This window comes from Scyliorhinus canicula, chromosome 22 (assembly GCF_902713615.1).
Source record: "Scyliorhinus canicula chromosome 22, sScyCan1.1, whole genome shotgun sequence".
Lineage (NCBI taxonomy): Eukaryota > Metazoa > Chordata > Chondrichthyes > Carcharhiniformes > Scyliorhinidae > Scyliorhinus > Scyliorhinus canicula.
Genome location: NC_052167.1, coordinates 26,459,278 through 26,474,017, shown reverse-complemented (window position 1 = coordinate 26,474,017; position 14,740 = coordinate 26,459,278). Strand labels below are relative to the sequence as shown.

The following is a 14,740-nucleotide window of genomic DNA, read 5'->3' as shown; positions in this document are numbered from 1 at the left end:
GAGGCAGCAGTGCTCACCACTGCGCCACCATGCTACCCTTCAGGAGTTTAATGAGGGTAAAGGTTAAATATAAGTTGTTGCGTGGAATAGCTCACATTTTAAGAAACATTTTCCACTGAAAAAGACGGGGGGATAATTGAAGTGACCTGCGTTAGGTAATGGATATCTCCTTAAGTTATTTGCTCCTTTGGTCCCTGTGGGACTGAGTACAGTGACAGCAGTGCTTGCTGCCCATTGAATTCGGAGGTGCAGTCACACAATGAAATCTACTTCTGGTGGCGATATTTTGATTCAGCTCTCTGACCTACGAACCTTCCCTAATCCCTCCCTCCAATCACCGGCTGACAAGAAGGTGCCCCAGATTTAAACCCAAGGAAACTGCGGATTAGGCAAAACCATTCGAAACAGATGCATTGAGCAAATGTGCCGTCCATCACTGAGCGATCCCAGTTGACATTTAGCACCTTGCTCTTTTATTTCCCGGCACCGGCTCCCGTGCGTCTTCTGTGGACAAGTTCCTCAGAAACAAGTCAGGTTCTAACGCACGGACAATCCACACAAACCTCACTCCGCTGAGGTTCATTGAAAATGAAATGAAAATCGCTTATTGTCACGAGTAGGCTTCAAATGAAGTTACTGTGAAAAGCCCCAAGTCGCCACATTCCGGCGCCTGTTCGGGAAGGCTGGTACAGGAATTGAGAATCCACACAGTGTTTTGAGAATTGCAAAGAGGAAGTTCAAGCCTTATGTACTGCATTCCACATTCTCAAATATACTTGGCATGGGTAAACAAATCTGCATTGTTCAACATGCATATGCCAATAAATAATCCAATACATATGCTCCAGTTAACATATACCTCAGTGTGCAAACCACATTGTGTATACCTTATTGAAGGCGTCCGTCCAATCCTTGCCGAGATGCTCCAGGGTGAATAATCCAGTGTTAACACTCCAGTACACAAACTCCAGTATTTGCGCTTCAGGGTATACATCCAAACATGCACAACATGGTGCAAATATATGTGTACTCCAAACCACATATTACAATGTATCCTGACACAAATATGCACATACCCCCAATATACATGCTCCTGTGTGGAAATTTGAATGTACATATTCCTGTATATATATAGAGCAATAAATTACCATTTGGATATTTTCTTTATTTTGTTATTGAATCTCTTAATTTGTAGTATAAGCACAATTCTGGATTATCTCTGCTGTATTGTGGACTCCAGAGCCCATATCCCAGTCTACTTACTGCCAAACACAACGCAATGATAGATGTTGCATACCAGAATGTGCATAACCCATTTTTATATCACAGTGTACATACACCTCTGAGCATAATTCAGCGCAGTTACACCACTGTGTGTGTGTGTGTACACCCCAGCATACATTATCCAGTGTCGATATCCTTCAGCATATTTTACAACACCACAGAACACAACAGAACAGGAAAGGGGAGTTGGAACATTACTGTAATCTGAGTTGTAAGATGAGGACAATGAGAGATACATGTTCAAACGAATAAAGGTCACATTTAAAATCAGCTTCGCACAAAAAAGAAATCACCGCGTGTAATGGATTCCCACACAAAATGAAAACCTCTGAATCATCGAAGAAATAATTGGATTATGCAATGGGGGCACTGTATCGCCTTCCTGGGTGGATGAATTAAGATGAGTTGAATGACCTTCATCATTTGTAATTATCTTGTTATCTTGTGTCGTCCAGCATGGGCGAGCCATAGGGACACAGGAGCAGGAGTAGGCCATTCAGCCCATTGAGCCGGCTCTGCTATTTAACGGACTGATCTCCTACCTCAGTGCCATCTTCTTGCACTCTCCCCCATGCCCCATGATGTCAATGGTATCTAGACATCTATCTGGCCACTGTATATGGCCATTGTGCAGGGTGGCACGGTAGCACCGTGGTTCGCACTGTTGCTTCACAGCGCCAGGGACCTGGGTTCGATTCCCGGCTTGGGTCATTGTCTCTGCGGAGTCTGCACGTTCTCCCCGTGTCTGCGTGGGTTTCCTCCGGGTGCTCCGGTTTCCTCCCACAAGTCCCAAAAGATGCGCTTGTTAGGTGAATTGGGCATTCTGAATTTTCCCTCCGTGTACCTGAACAGGCGCTTGAATGTGGCGACTGGGGGCTTTTCACAGTAACTTCATTGCAGTGTTAATGTAAGCCTACTTATGACACCAAAATATTATTATTATTAGGCTCTACTGTTGACATTGACGGGTATTTAAATGTAGCGCCAGAGGGCGAACTCTTGAGAAATTTTTGAGGAAAGGGAAGATGCAGTTTCAAACTTCATCCTTCCCTCCTCTGGACATTGAACTGTCTTTTACGCTGTTAGACTACTCTAACAGGACCACGTTCTCCGTGCCAACTCTTAACATCCTTTGGATGAAAATGCTCTCCCTGGTTTCCCTTGTTACCTCGATCATGGGCTCCCAAGGAGATACTGGCAGGACTTTAACAGGACTTACTGCAGAGTTGAGGAACATTCAGCCACATTGCCCATAGTCCAATCAGCTTGGCATAGTTGGCACACCCTTGACTTTGAATCAACAAGGGTGATTGAACCTCAAGCCAAGGCTGCTGAATAGCTGAGACGGTCACCATAGTTATGATCAAAGTGCTTCAAGATGTAATTGTGTGCAATGTACTTTTGCCTGTCTGGTTTAAAAGGTGCCGCATAAATATTAGTTTAAACTGGTGGCACGGTAGCACAGAGGTTAGCACAGTTGCGTCAGAGCTCCAGGGTCCCAGGTTCGATTCCGGCTTGGGTCACTGTCTGTGCGGAGTCTGCACGTTCTCCCCGTGTCTGCGTGGGTTTCCTCCGGGTGCTCCGGTTTCCTCCCACAGTCCAAAGATGTGCGGGTTAGGTGGATTGGCCATGATCAATTGTCCTTAGTGTACAAAAAGGTTAGGTAGGGTTACTGGGTTCCGGTGGAAATGTGGGCTCAGTTAGGGTAATCTTTCCAGGGGCCGGTGCAGACTCGATGGGCCGAATGGCCTCCTTCTGCACTATAAATTCTATAAATCGAATAAAGTACAGCTTAAAGCCAATGTGGAAGCTTGCAAGAGGATGATAAATGACAAGGCAACCCCGACATATGCTTTTGACAGATTTGCCCCATTAATACAGGCCAGGAGGGCCCACATTCAGTCACCCCTCCATTCCGCCCATCACCCCAATCTAGGTTATCTGTCTCAGGCTCCACAAAGAGGACGCAGCCCCCCCCCCCCCCCCCGGTTTCGGAAGAGTTAACAAAAGGAACTCAGCTGAGGCCCTCAGTTCTGATCGCACTGCGGCATTTGAATATTGGATGGTGGGCAGGACTGCACTCAGGTGCGCTGCACCCCGCTGCTCAATGCCAACGTGATGAGGGGGCAACAGGGCACGGGCCGCCCAGCGCCTGTGCAATCGTGGCCCAGCACGGAGTCAATTCCTTCGGAAGAAAGGGTAGAAATAAAAGAAGGGAGTTCAGCCCCACTGTGTTGCTGGAAGATTGGAATCATCAGCGCTCAGTGGGTGTGACAAAACTCTGTTTAATTACAGCGTCTTTCAATCCATTGTGGCCCAAAAAAAAGGTTTGTTTTCTTTTTTTTAGCAAAGTGCTGATTTCCCAATAAAAAGGAGGAAGTGATTGAGCTGACTGTGAATGACTCCTGCAGCTTTAATGGAACTACATTGCATTCCTCACAACACGAGCCTTTATGGTCACACAAAAACATGCTTTAATGAGAGGTGACTTAACAGACAGTGTGATTCATACAGTTTCTATAGTAACCTTCCGAAGGTTCTGCCGGCTGTTTGGACCCCACGAAAGTCCAGCGTCCGCGTCGAGGTACTTGATTTCCCTCCCCGGGTTTCGGAACTGGCCGGAACCGGCCTCCTCCCACGCGGAAAAAGAAACACATGCCAAAATCTAAGCAATAATGGTGCGGGGGCGTGGGGGGGGGGGGGGGGGGGGGGGGGGGGGGGGGGAGAGGTGGACAGTTGTGGGAGAGGTCGGGTTTGAAGATTGAGCAGAGATGCCAAAAGTTTGCAAAAATTTTTGTGTGTGAGTGCGCGTAGGCACTGGGCTTTGAGTTAATACTGACTGCCATGTCACTCGGATTGGTGTAGGGTTACCAAACATTTAGGAGTGCCCCTGGTGTTTCCAGGAATTGACCATTAATCTCCTGGGCACTCCTACGGGTGGGGTGGGGTGGGGATGGAGGGGTGGGGGGGAGGGGGGGGGATTGAAATATACTGGAACAAGATCGAGGTTTTCCATAAGACCAATAGTTTCTTATTAGGGATTTTTTTAAACGGTGGACATAGACGAGAAAGAGTGTTTGACTTGGGGGGGGGTCAGTCAGAGTTAAGAGATCATAGTGTTCAATCAGAATTGCTATCTCCCCAACTGGTGAGAAGCCAACTTTTAATTGTTGTCAACTTTTACGTTGGTAAACAGCAGCCTCTCCTGTCAGCTTTTCTTTCTGCTCGAGTTGGATTCAGCCAGGATTTGGCACTGGTGTGTGTGGGGAGTTCTGGGCAGATCTCACGCTGAGCAGGAGGAAGGGCACTGCCAGCTCTGCCTCACTGTAAATGAGGAAGTTTGGATTCTGACTGGGTGCATGCATAGAAACATAGAATTCCTGGAGTGCAGAGGAGGACATTCGGCCCATCGGGTCTGCACCGGCCCTCTGAAAGAGCACCCTCCCTAGGCCTACTCCCTAACCCCTATCCCCGCAACCCAACTTGTACATCCCTGGATACCAAGGGACAATTTAGCACGGCCAATCCACCCAAACTGCACATATTTGGACTGTGGGAAGCACAAGTGGATAGCACTGTGGCTTCACAGCGCCAGGGTCCCAGGTTCGATTCCCCGCTGGGTCACTGTCTGTGTGGAGTCTGCACGTTCTCTCCGTGTCTGCGTGGGTTTCCTCCGGGTGCTCCGGTTTCCTCCCACAGTCCAAAGACGTGAAGGTCAGGTGGATTGGCCATGCTAAATTGCCCTTAGTGACCAAAAAAGGTTAGGAGGGGTTATTGGGTTACGGGGATAGGGTGGAAGTGAGGGCTTAAGTGGGTCGGTGCAGACGCGATGGGCTGAATGGCCTCCTTCTGTACTGTATGTTCTATGTTCTATGTGGGAGGAAACCGGAGCAACCAGAGGAAACCCATGTAGACAAGGGGAGAACGTGCAGATTCCACACAGACAGTGACTCAAGGCCGTAATTGAACTCTGGAGGCTTTATCAGATGGCTTCCCTCCATCAACCGCCCCACCCAGCCAAATAGCCTCTTTTTCCTCCCATCGCCCCAATTTCTGTGGCAAAGTGAAAGAAAATTAGAAAAATACACCATGGTTTGCCCTGCCGCATTTTCCAAATCCTGAATCCCTGGAGGGTTCCAGAGTCCAGAACATTCCTACTCCAGGACATGCAGATGGTGCCTGCATGACACCTCTTGCTTAATGACAGGCCTCACACTGAGGAGTTAAACACAGCCATACAATAAGTCATCTCCACTCTGCTGGGACGGCACGGCGGCACACTGGTTAGCACTGCTGCCTCACTGTGGGTTCGATTCCCGGCTTGGGCCACTGTCTGTGTGGAGTTTGCACGTTCTCCCCGTGTCTGCGTGGGTTTCCTCCGGGTGCTCCGGTTTCCTCCCACAGTCCAAAGATGTGCAGGTTAGGTGGGGTTACGGGTGGATGGGCTTAGGTAGGGTGCTCTTCCAGTGGGTCTGTTCAGACTCAATGGGACGAATAGCCTCCTTCTGCACTGTAGGGATTCTGTAGTAACTCTGCAATGATGAACCTTCACTGGGAACTCCAGACTGTTACGGGAGGGGAGTAACCCTCACCTCGCTGAACACCTTTGTGAAAAGATTGGAATAAACTACAGAGTGATTTTGGCGGATCATTCCCCATCCCCTCAGATTAACGCACTTTTCTCCCAACACAGGCCGAACGCCGAACTTGAGGATGTTAAATGGTAGGAAGGACCCTTATTAAAAAGAGAAAGCGTCTTTAAAGAGTTAACTTTCAGAGAAAGGAAATCCTGCAGAAATGTCCCTTGTTCAGCCACAAGCTGGGTTTTCACAAGAGTGGATTCGTTCCTGTTGAGTGTGGATATCTGGGAGTGTGTGCGAAGTTGCTGTAAAGGATTAACTTCGGCTCTGGTTGGGGTTACAGGGTACGACGGCGGGAGGGAGACAGTTGCTTGTTCTGCTGCTCATGCAATTTCCTCTTCAGTTCGTGTCCATGGAACTGTACCATTGCCAGCCAGACAAAAATAGAAAAACTGCCTGACTTCACCTCCTTTGAAGTGCCCTTGAATTGGGGTTTGGCCCAAGTGAACGAGAGCAATGGCTCTGCGCGAACCCACCAGGCACAACTGTGCCACCCGGGCAATGGTGAATCGTCAGCCAGCTTCACATCTCTTCTTTGGCTCGACATTTCCCACTGAACATCTGGGTAACGCCAGCATCTGGGGGGTATCACTGCGTAGAGAGAGCAGTATTTGCGACCGCACGAACCGTCGCAAATGTCTGAGTGGGCAAGTTGGTATTAGCGTCTGAATATGCAAACGTGAGCATTTGCAAAAATGGTTCAGAAGTCACTTTCTAAATTGTGATTCATTGGTACATTTTATGACCATGTTGCCGGTTTTTGTTTTGCCTTCTCTCTCTTTGCTCCCCTCCTCCACTGCGTGAACCCAGTTTGCATAGAGGTTGATTGCAGTATGACTCAGAACATAGAATTTACAGTGCAGAAGGAGGCCGTTCGGCCCAACGAGTCTGCACCGCCCCTTGGAAAGTGCACCATTCCCACACTTCCACCCTATTCCTGTAACCCCACCGAACCTTTTTGGACAATAAGGGCAATTTAGCATGGTTACTCCAGCTAACCGGCACATCTTTGGACTGTGGGAGGAAACAGGAGCACCCGGAGAAAACCCACGCAGACACGGGGAGAACGTGCAGACTCCGTACAGACAGTGACCCAGCAGGGAACCGATCCTGGGAGCCTGGCTCTGTGAAGCACCCGTGCTAACCACTGTGCTACCGTGCTGCCCTCTTACAAAGTAAAGAGAAAGCGGACATACTCACCCCGCTCCTGCCCTGGCCTCGTTGCAGCCCATCCTGATATATTGGGCAGCACGGTAGCACAAGTGGATAGCACTGTGGCTTCACAGCGCCAGGGGCCCAGGTTCGATTCCCTGCTGGGTCACTGTCTGTGCGGAGTCTGCACGTTCTCCCCATGTCTGCGTGGGTTTCCTCCGGGTGCTCCGGTTTCCTCCCACAATCCAAAGACGTGCAGGTTAGGTGGATTGACCATGCTAAATTGCCCTTAGTGTCCAAAAAGGTTAGGAAGGGTTATTGGGTTACGCGGATAGGGTGGAAGTGAGGGCGTAAGTGGGTCGGTGCAGACTTGATGGGCCGAATGGCCTCCTTCTGCACTGGATGTTCTATATTGGGTTAAGATGCAGCTGTGCAAGAGTGGAGTTGTCTGCACGAATGAACACGGGACAGTGAGTGAGGGATATAGAGTCATAGCATAGAGTATAAAACATACAGTGCAGAAGGAGGCCATTCGGCCCATCGAGTCTGCACCGACCCACATTAGTCCCTCACTTCCATCCTACCCCCATAACCCAATAACCCCTCCTAACCTTTTTGGACACTAAGGGCAATTTAGCATGGCCAATCCACCTAACCTGCACGTCTTTGGACTGTGGGAGGAAACCAGAGCACCCGGAGGAAACCCCCACGGACACGGGGAGAACGTGCAGACTCCGCACAGACAGTGGCCCAGCCGGGAATCGAACCTGGGTCCCTGGCGCTGTGAAGCCATAGTGCTCCCCACTTGTGCTACCGTGCTGCCCTAGAATCCCTACAGTGCAGAAGGAGGCCATTTGGCCCATTGAGTCTACACCCGACCCATGTCCACTCCCCCGTCCACTCCCCCGCCCTATCCCCATGATCCATAACCTAAACTGCACATCCCTGGACGCTGAGGGTCAATTTAGCATGACCAGTCCACCTACCCTGCACATCGTTGGACTGTGAGAGGAAACCGGAGCACCCGGAGGAAACCCACGCAAATACGGGGAGAACGTGAAGACTCCGCACAGACTGTCCACCCAGGGCCGGAATCGAACCCGGGTCTCAGGCGCTGTGAGGCAGCAGTGCTAACCAACTGTGCCGCCGCGCTGGTGAATGGCGGGATTGCAACGGCACACGTCCCGGTGGAATAGATTATCGGGGCTCGATAAACACAATCTGGGGTGCAACGTGCACGCACACCGTCTTCAGCAGGAATAACTGGGTAAGGACGAGGGCAGGAATGGATTTTATTTGTCAATTGACAGGCTTAAATGGCCAACACCTCTGGCTTTCGGCGCACACACACACGCACCCACCCACATACGCACCATAACCTTGTTTAATTGTTGTCACTTTAAACACCCTCGACTTGAATTTTCATTTGCTTGTAATCCCTGACATTTTTTTCCCCCCCCCCCCCCCTTTCTTCTAATTTTCCCTGTGGAATGTGAAAGTTCAGTGGCTTTGTAACCATAATAGCAGCCAAGCTTCCGCCCGCGTCAGGCTTATATACAGCTCATTTGTTGTGCTGTGTGAATGTGTCGGAATTGATTGATTTTTGTATTTTTTTCTACTTATAATAATGTTTATTCAATAAAATTAAAATGGAGAGCTGCGCTGTGTACAGCGAGTCTATAATCTGTGAGGCTTGGGGGCGAAAAAAAATCATTTCTTCTCTCTTTCTCTCTCTCTCAGAAACAGAGTGAATACATCTAACACATCAGTAGTGCTTTCTGTGGCTGACCTGGGTGGCTTTCTACATCATCTTGACATGTAATTATCCTAACTCTTCTTAATCATTTCACCCAAGATTAATTGTATAAGACAACAGTGACAAAAGTGTAGGTCAGGCCTTTGAGAGGGAGCCCCTCGATCTGTTCAATACGTGCTTTACTGAATCAATTAATAAACTTCACTGAAAGGGAAGCAACATTTGATTTGATTTTCCGCGGGGTGGGTGGGGGGTGGGGGGAGGTGGCGGGGGGGAGTGGGGGGGGGGGGGGGTGAATGGTCGGTTTTACGCTCGGTTGGGTATGAGCTGGGGGGGAAGGGGGAAGAGGGCTGAATAGGATCTTCAGCGAATTCATTACAGGATCTGCATAAGAAAGCGTTTTTTTTTCCCTCTCCCGGCTAGGTGTCTTTTGAATGTGTTCAGAGATTGCAATATCGCCAAACCGCGCAGCCAATTATTAGAAATAGCGGAATGCCTGGGCTGTTCATGTCAGTCCCTCTCCTCCACCACCCACCCCCTTCACACTGTCACCCCCATTTATTCCCCCACTCTACCCTCTCAGCTCTATTCTCCCTCTTACTTTCACCCCCATTTAGTCTACCACTCTGTCCTCTGAGCTCTATTCTCCCACCACTGTCACCCGCATTTATTCCACCACTCTACCCTCTGACTCTATTCTCCCCCTCCCACTTTCACCCCCAATTATTCCACCACTCTACCCTCGAAGCTCTATCCTTCTCTCCCCACTTTCACCCCCATTTAGTCTACCACTCTGTCCTCTGAGCTCTATTCTCCCACCACTTTCACCCGCATTTATTCCACCACTCTACCCTCTGACTATTCTCCCCCTCCCACTTTCACCCCCAATTATTCCACCACTCTACCCTCGAAGCTCTATCCTTCTCCCCCCCCACTTTCACCTCCATTTAGTCCACCATTCTCCCCTCTAAGCTCATTTGTCCCTCCCCACATGTCTCCCCCCCCCCCCCCCCCCCTCCCCGCACACACACACACACACTGCCACAACCTGTCCTTCATTCGGATCAGGTTAGATGGGACTGCCTTTTCCCCTCTTCAAGCTTTGGTGTCGGACTTAAGAAGCTTGTTTTTCCTCCAGTTTTCACCCGTCCTCTCATTGGGACAGCACAGTAGCAGAGTGGCTGGGGCAGGATGGTAGCAAAGTGGTTAGCACTGTGGCTTCACAGCGCCAGGGTCCCAGGTTCAATTCCCCACTGGAGCACTGTGCGGAGTCTGCACGTTCTCCCCGTGTCTGCGATGGGTTTCCCCCGGGTGCTCCGGTTTCCTCCCACAGTCCACAGATGCACAGGTTAGGTGGATTGGCCGTGATAAATTTCCCTTAGTGACCAACGGTTAGGTGGGGTTATTGGGTTACGGGGATAGGGTGGAAGTAACGGCTTAAGTGGGTCGGTGCAGACTTAATGGGTCGAATGGCCTCCTTCTGCACTGTACGTTATATGTCTATGTCTAGTACACAATCGTTCCTGGGTAAGATTCCACATCGCCCGCTCACCTTACCTCCCATCTTTTTATAACCTTTATTGTCACAAGTAGGCTTACATTAACACTGCAACAAAGTTACTGTGAAAAGCCCCATTCCAGCGCCTGTTCGGGTACACAGAGGGAGAATTGAGATTGTCGAAATTACCTAACAGCACCTCTTTCGGGACGTCTGGGAGGAAACCGGAGCACCCGGAGGTAATCCACATACACACAGGGAGAACATGCAGACTCCGCAGAGACAGTGACTCAAGCAGGAATCAAACCTGGGAGCCTGGCGCTGTGAAGCAACAATGCTAACCACTGTGCTACCGTGCCCCTGGTGTGCTACCCAGGCGACCATTCTCTGCAGGTAAGTCTAGTGAATGCCCAGGAGGTTAGCAACCGAGGGGAATGTCGCAGCCAATCCCACATTTGCCCTCACCCAACATTCCATATTGGTATGTTTCCAACAATCGGGAGGCATTAGGTGTCAAAAAAGGAGGCGGAGTCCTGGGTGCCATTCTCTTCACACTGGCCCATTGGTTGTGAGATGCATTGAGCTTTTATATCCTACAAGACTAGTGGGCAGCACGGTAGCATGGTGGTTAGCATAAATGCTTCACAGCTCCAGGGTCCCAGGTTCGATTCCCGGCTGGGTCACTGTCTGTGCGGAGTCTGCACTCCTCCCAGTGTCTGCGTGGGTTTCCTCCGGGTGCTCCGGTTTCCTCCCACAGTCCAAAGATGTGCGGGTTAGGTGGATTGGCCAGGCTAAATTGCCCGTAGTGTCCTAAAAAGTAAGGTTAGGGGGGGGTTGTTGGGTTACGGGTATAGGGTGGATATGTGGGTTTGAGTAGGGTGATCATTGTTCGGCACAACATTGAGGGCCGAAGGGCCTGTTCTGTGCTGTACTGTTCTATGTTCTATGTTCTAAGACATATCGGATTCTCAGGGGGTTTGACAGGGTCGATGCTGAGAGGGTGTTTCCCCCTGTGGGAGAGTCTAGGACCAGAGGGCATCATCTCAGAGTAAGGGGGTCACCCATTTAAGACAGAGATGAGGAGGAATTTCTTCTCTCAGAGGGGAGTGAATCTGTGGAATTCTTTACCGCAGAGAGCTGCAGAGGCCGGGCCGTTAAGTATGTCCAAGGCTGAGAGAGACAGATTTTTAATCAGTGAGGGAATCGGGGGTTATGGGGATAAGGCGGGAAAGTGGAGTTGAGGATTATCATTTCAAATCAGTCATGATCTCAATTAATGGTGGAGCAGACTCAATGGGCTGAATGGCCTACTTCTGCTCTACTCCTGCATCTTATGGTCTAATGGTTGTATTCTGACTCACATCAACTAACCAAGCACAGACCAAAGACCAAAACTAAGGCTTTCCTGGCCTGTCTGAGACTTTGTCGCAGAATGGGAAGCCCACATGCCAATAGAGTTAAAGGTGCTCCTGGTGATCCATTTGGAAAGAAAAAGGGTAGTCCAACTGGTTCAGGCAGGTTGGATTGACCACAATGTAAACTGTAACAGGGTGATTCAGAAACTGAACTGGACCAACCGTACAGCATGCTGTGGCCACAAGAATAGGTCAGAGGCTGGGTATTTTGCAGTGCGTAACTCACCTCCTGACTCCCCGAACCCTATCCACCATCTACCAGGCACAAGTCAGGAGTGTGCTGGTACACTCTCCACTTGCCTGGATGAGTGAAGCTCCAACAACACTCAAAACGCTCAACAGCATCCAGGCCAAAGCAGCCCCGCTCCATTGGCACCCCATCCACCACCTTCACCATCCGATCCTTCCACCACTGGCACACAGTGGCAGCAGCGTGTACCACCTACTAGATGCACAGCAGCAACTCCCCAAGGCTCCTTTGGTCGCACCTTCCGGAACTGTGATCTGTACCACCTCGAGGAACAGCAGATGAATGGGATCACCTCCACCTGTAAGTTCCCCTCCGAGTCGCTCGCCATCCTGACTCGGAATGATATCGCCGTTCCGTCACTGTCGCTGGGTCAAAATCGCGGAACTACCTCCCTCCCGCAGGCAGCTCTGTGGGTGCAGCTACACCACATGGGTTACAGCAGTTCAAAAAGACAACTCACCGCCTCCTTCTCAAGGGGCAATTAGGGATGGACGGTAAAAATTGCCCAACCAGCGAAGCCCACATCCCATGAAAGAATGTTTTTAAAAATTCCACTCGCCAAATCCCCGTTAGACTGGCAAAATATAGCATTGACCATTGATACAGTAAGCAAAATGGATGCCAACCATGGGGAAAACTATGTCACACAGCAGATTGAAGGGAGATGCAACTCTGGAGCCTGAAGAATAACTTGCCTTTATATAATACTTTCACGTAATAAATCATCCAGAGGTTTTTTTTAACCTAAGTGTTGTCAAACAACATTTTGCATCAAGCCACCATAGGAAATATGAAAAATATTGCCCGTAAAACTTGGGCAGATAAGTAAGATAAGTAAGGGGGCAGCACGGTAGCATTGTGGATAGCACAAATGCTTCACAGCTCCAGGGTCCCAGGTTCGATTCCGGCTTGGGTCACTGTCTGTGCGGAGTCTGCACATCCCCCCCGTGTGTGCGTGGGTTTCCTCCGGGTGCTCCGGTTTCCAAAGATGTGCATGTTAGGTGGACTGGCCATGATAAATTGCCCTTAGTGTCCAAAATTGCCCTTAGTGTTGGGTGGGGTTACTGGGTTATGGGGATAGGGTGGAGGTGTTGACCTTGTGTAGGGTGCTCTTTCCAAGAGCCGGTGCAGACTCGATGGGCCGAATGGCCTCCTTCTGCACTGTAAATTCTATGACAAGTAGCAACTTAAAAGAGAGAAGAATTTCATTTTACTCTTTAATGGAATGACATCACTGGCTAGGCCACGCCTTTGTTTCCTAATCCTAATTGCCCCTTGAGGTGGATGAGCTACCTTCTTGAACCGCTGGAGTCCGCGTGGTGTAGGAATTAGGAGAGCAGAGTACCCCAATGGAGGTACATTGGAAATCCGGGATGTGTCGAATTGGTGGAATGCCGAGTTTACGGAGGGTTGTAGGTGTGAGGGAGGTTACAAAAGGTAGGGGAGGAGCCAGTCCACGGAGGGATTTGAAAACAAGGATTAAAGGTTTCAAATCAAGGTTGCTGCCAACACCGGGGGGGGGGGGGTTTGACCAGACTACGAGTAAAATAATCCTCTGAGGGTCGCGCCACCTTAAATACCTTAGCACCTTAAATATATCAACACTGTCACAAACAAGATTATGCAATGTTTTAACGCTGTGATCATCCTGCTCGACCACACAGAATTAAGCTGTAATAATGCTGCCACACCTATTTCTTGAATGCTGCGTGAACCTCATCCATCTCGCAATCGAGAGCATTCAAAATAGGACAGCACTTTAAAACAAGACTTTAACTTTTGCACCAAGGACACATATAGCATCATATCAAAAATAACAATTTCTGAAAGCATTTCTCACATTCTTTTGGATACACATTGTAAATAGCAATAATCAGGGTTTACCAGACAATCATGGACAGGGGCAAGAACATTGGAACAAAATGCAGACATCATCATACACCCTGCTAATACAATGCATTTTTCTACAGAATGAACAAATCCAGACTCCCTCAGCTCGATAAATTGTTTTCTCTTAGTACAGTCAAACATCAGTTTAAAAGCCAAACATCAGTTCAAGACCCCAAACTTGGTGCCAGCAGATTCCTATTTCTGGAAATCACAGGTCTCGATTCCCATTCCTTTCAGTATAGCCGGAGGGCTTTACTATGGCCTTGCACACCCCACCTCTAAGTTTCTCATACAAAATCAATAGAGAGGGTTTCACCCACCACAACCTACAGTCGGCTCTCCGAGGGCAGAAGCAGCAAGGCCTGAAGGCACACTCTGAGAGCCGAGGGTAGAGGAAGGCATTCTGAGAGGGCGCGCGAGTGCGGAGGCGTGGACCACCAGCAGTTCACAAGGTGTGCCAATTTTCCAAAAATTGCACTCTTTGACCTCCTCCTGTCCCAAAAGGTGCTGACGTGTGTTCAACCATGTTGCTTGCCACTGCCACCGAATGCCTCACTCGACGGCCCGTTCTGTGCCCGGAAGCCTTGCCAGTGAGTGCCAGCAGGCTACCAGGCGCCAGCACCACCGGGACCAAGTCTGATCATGTCCTTCCAAATATACAATTCTGGTCAAAATCACTGGAGGGCCACTTTGCCCTCTCATAATCTAGGGAGGCTGCCCCTTGCAGGCCACAGTTTGTATTGCAGATCACTCTGTGTGATTCCTCAGACAAGTGAAAAAGAAATGGCAGTAGAAATGCATCACGTAACCTGTGCTCATTTGCTTCGAAATTCACATTTAGGAAGCTGAGGCAAT

General features: G+C 49.6%; 1 protein-coding gene across 1 annotated transcript in view; it reads right to left on the bottom strand.

Moving 5' to 3' along the window:
• The window catches only part of LOC119956166 (paired box protein Pax-2-like), a 249,275-nt gene that overhangs the window by 211,847 nt on the left and 22,688 nt on the right, over positions 1–14,740 (bottom strand).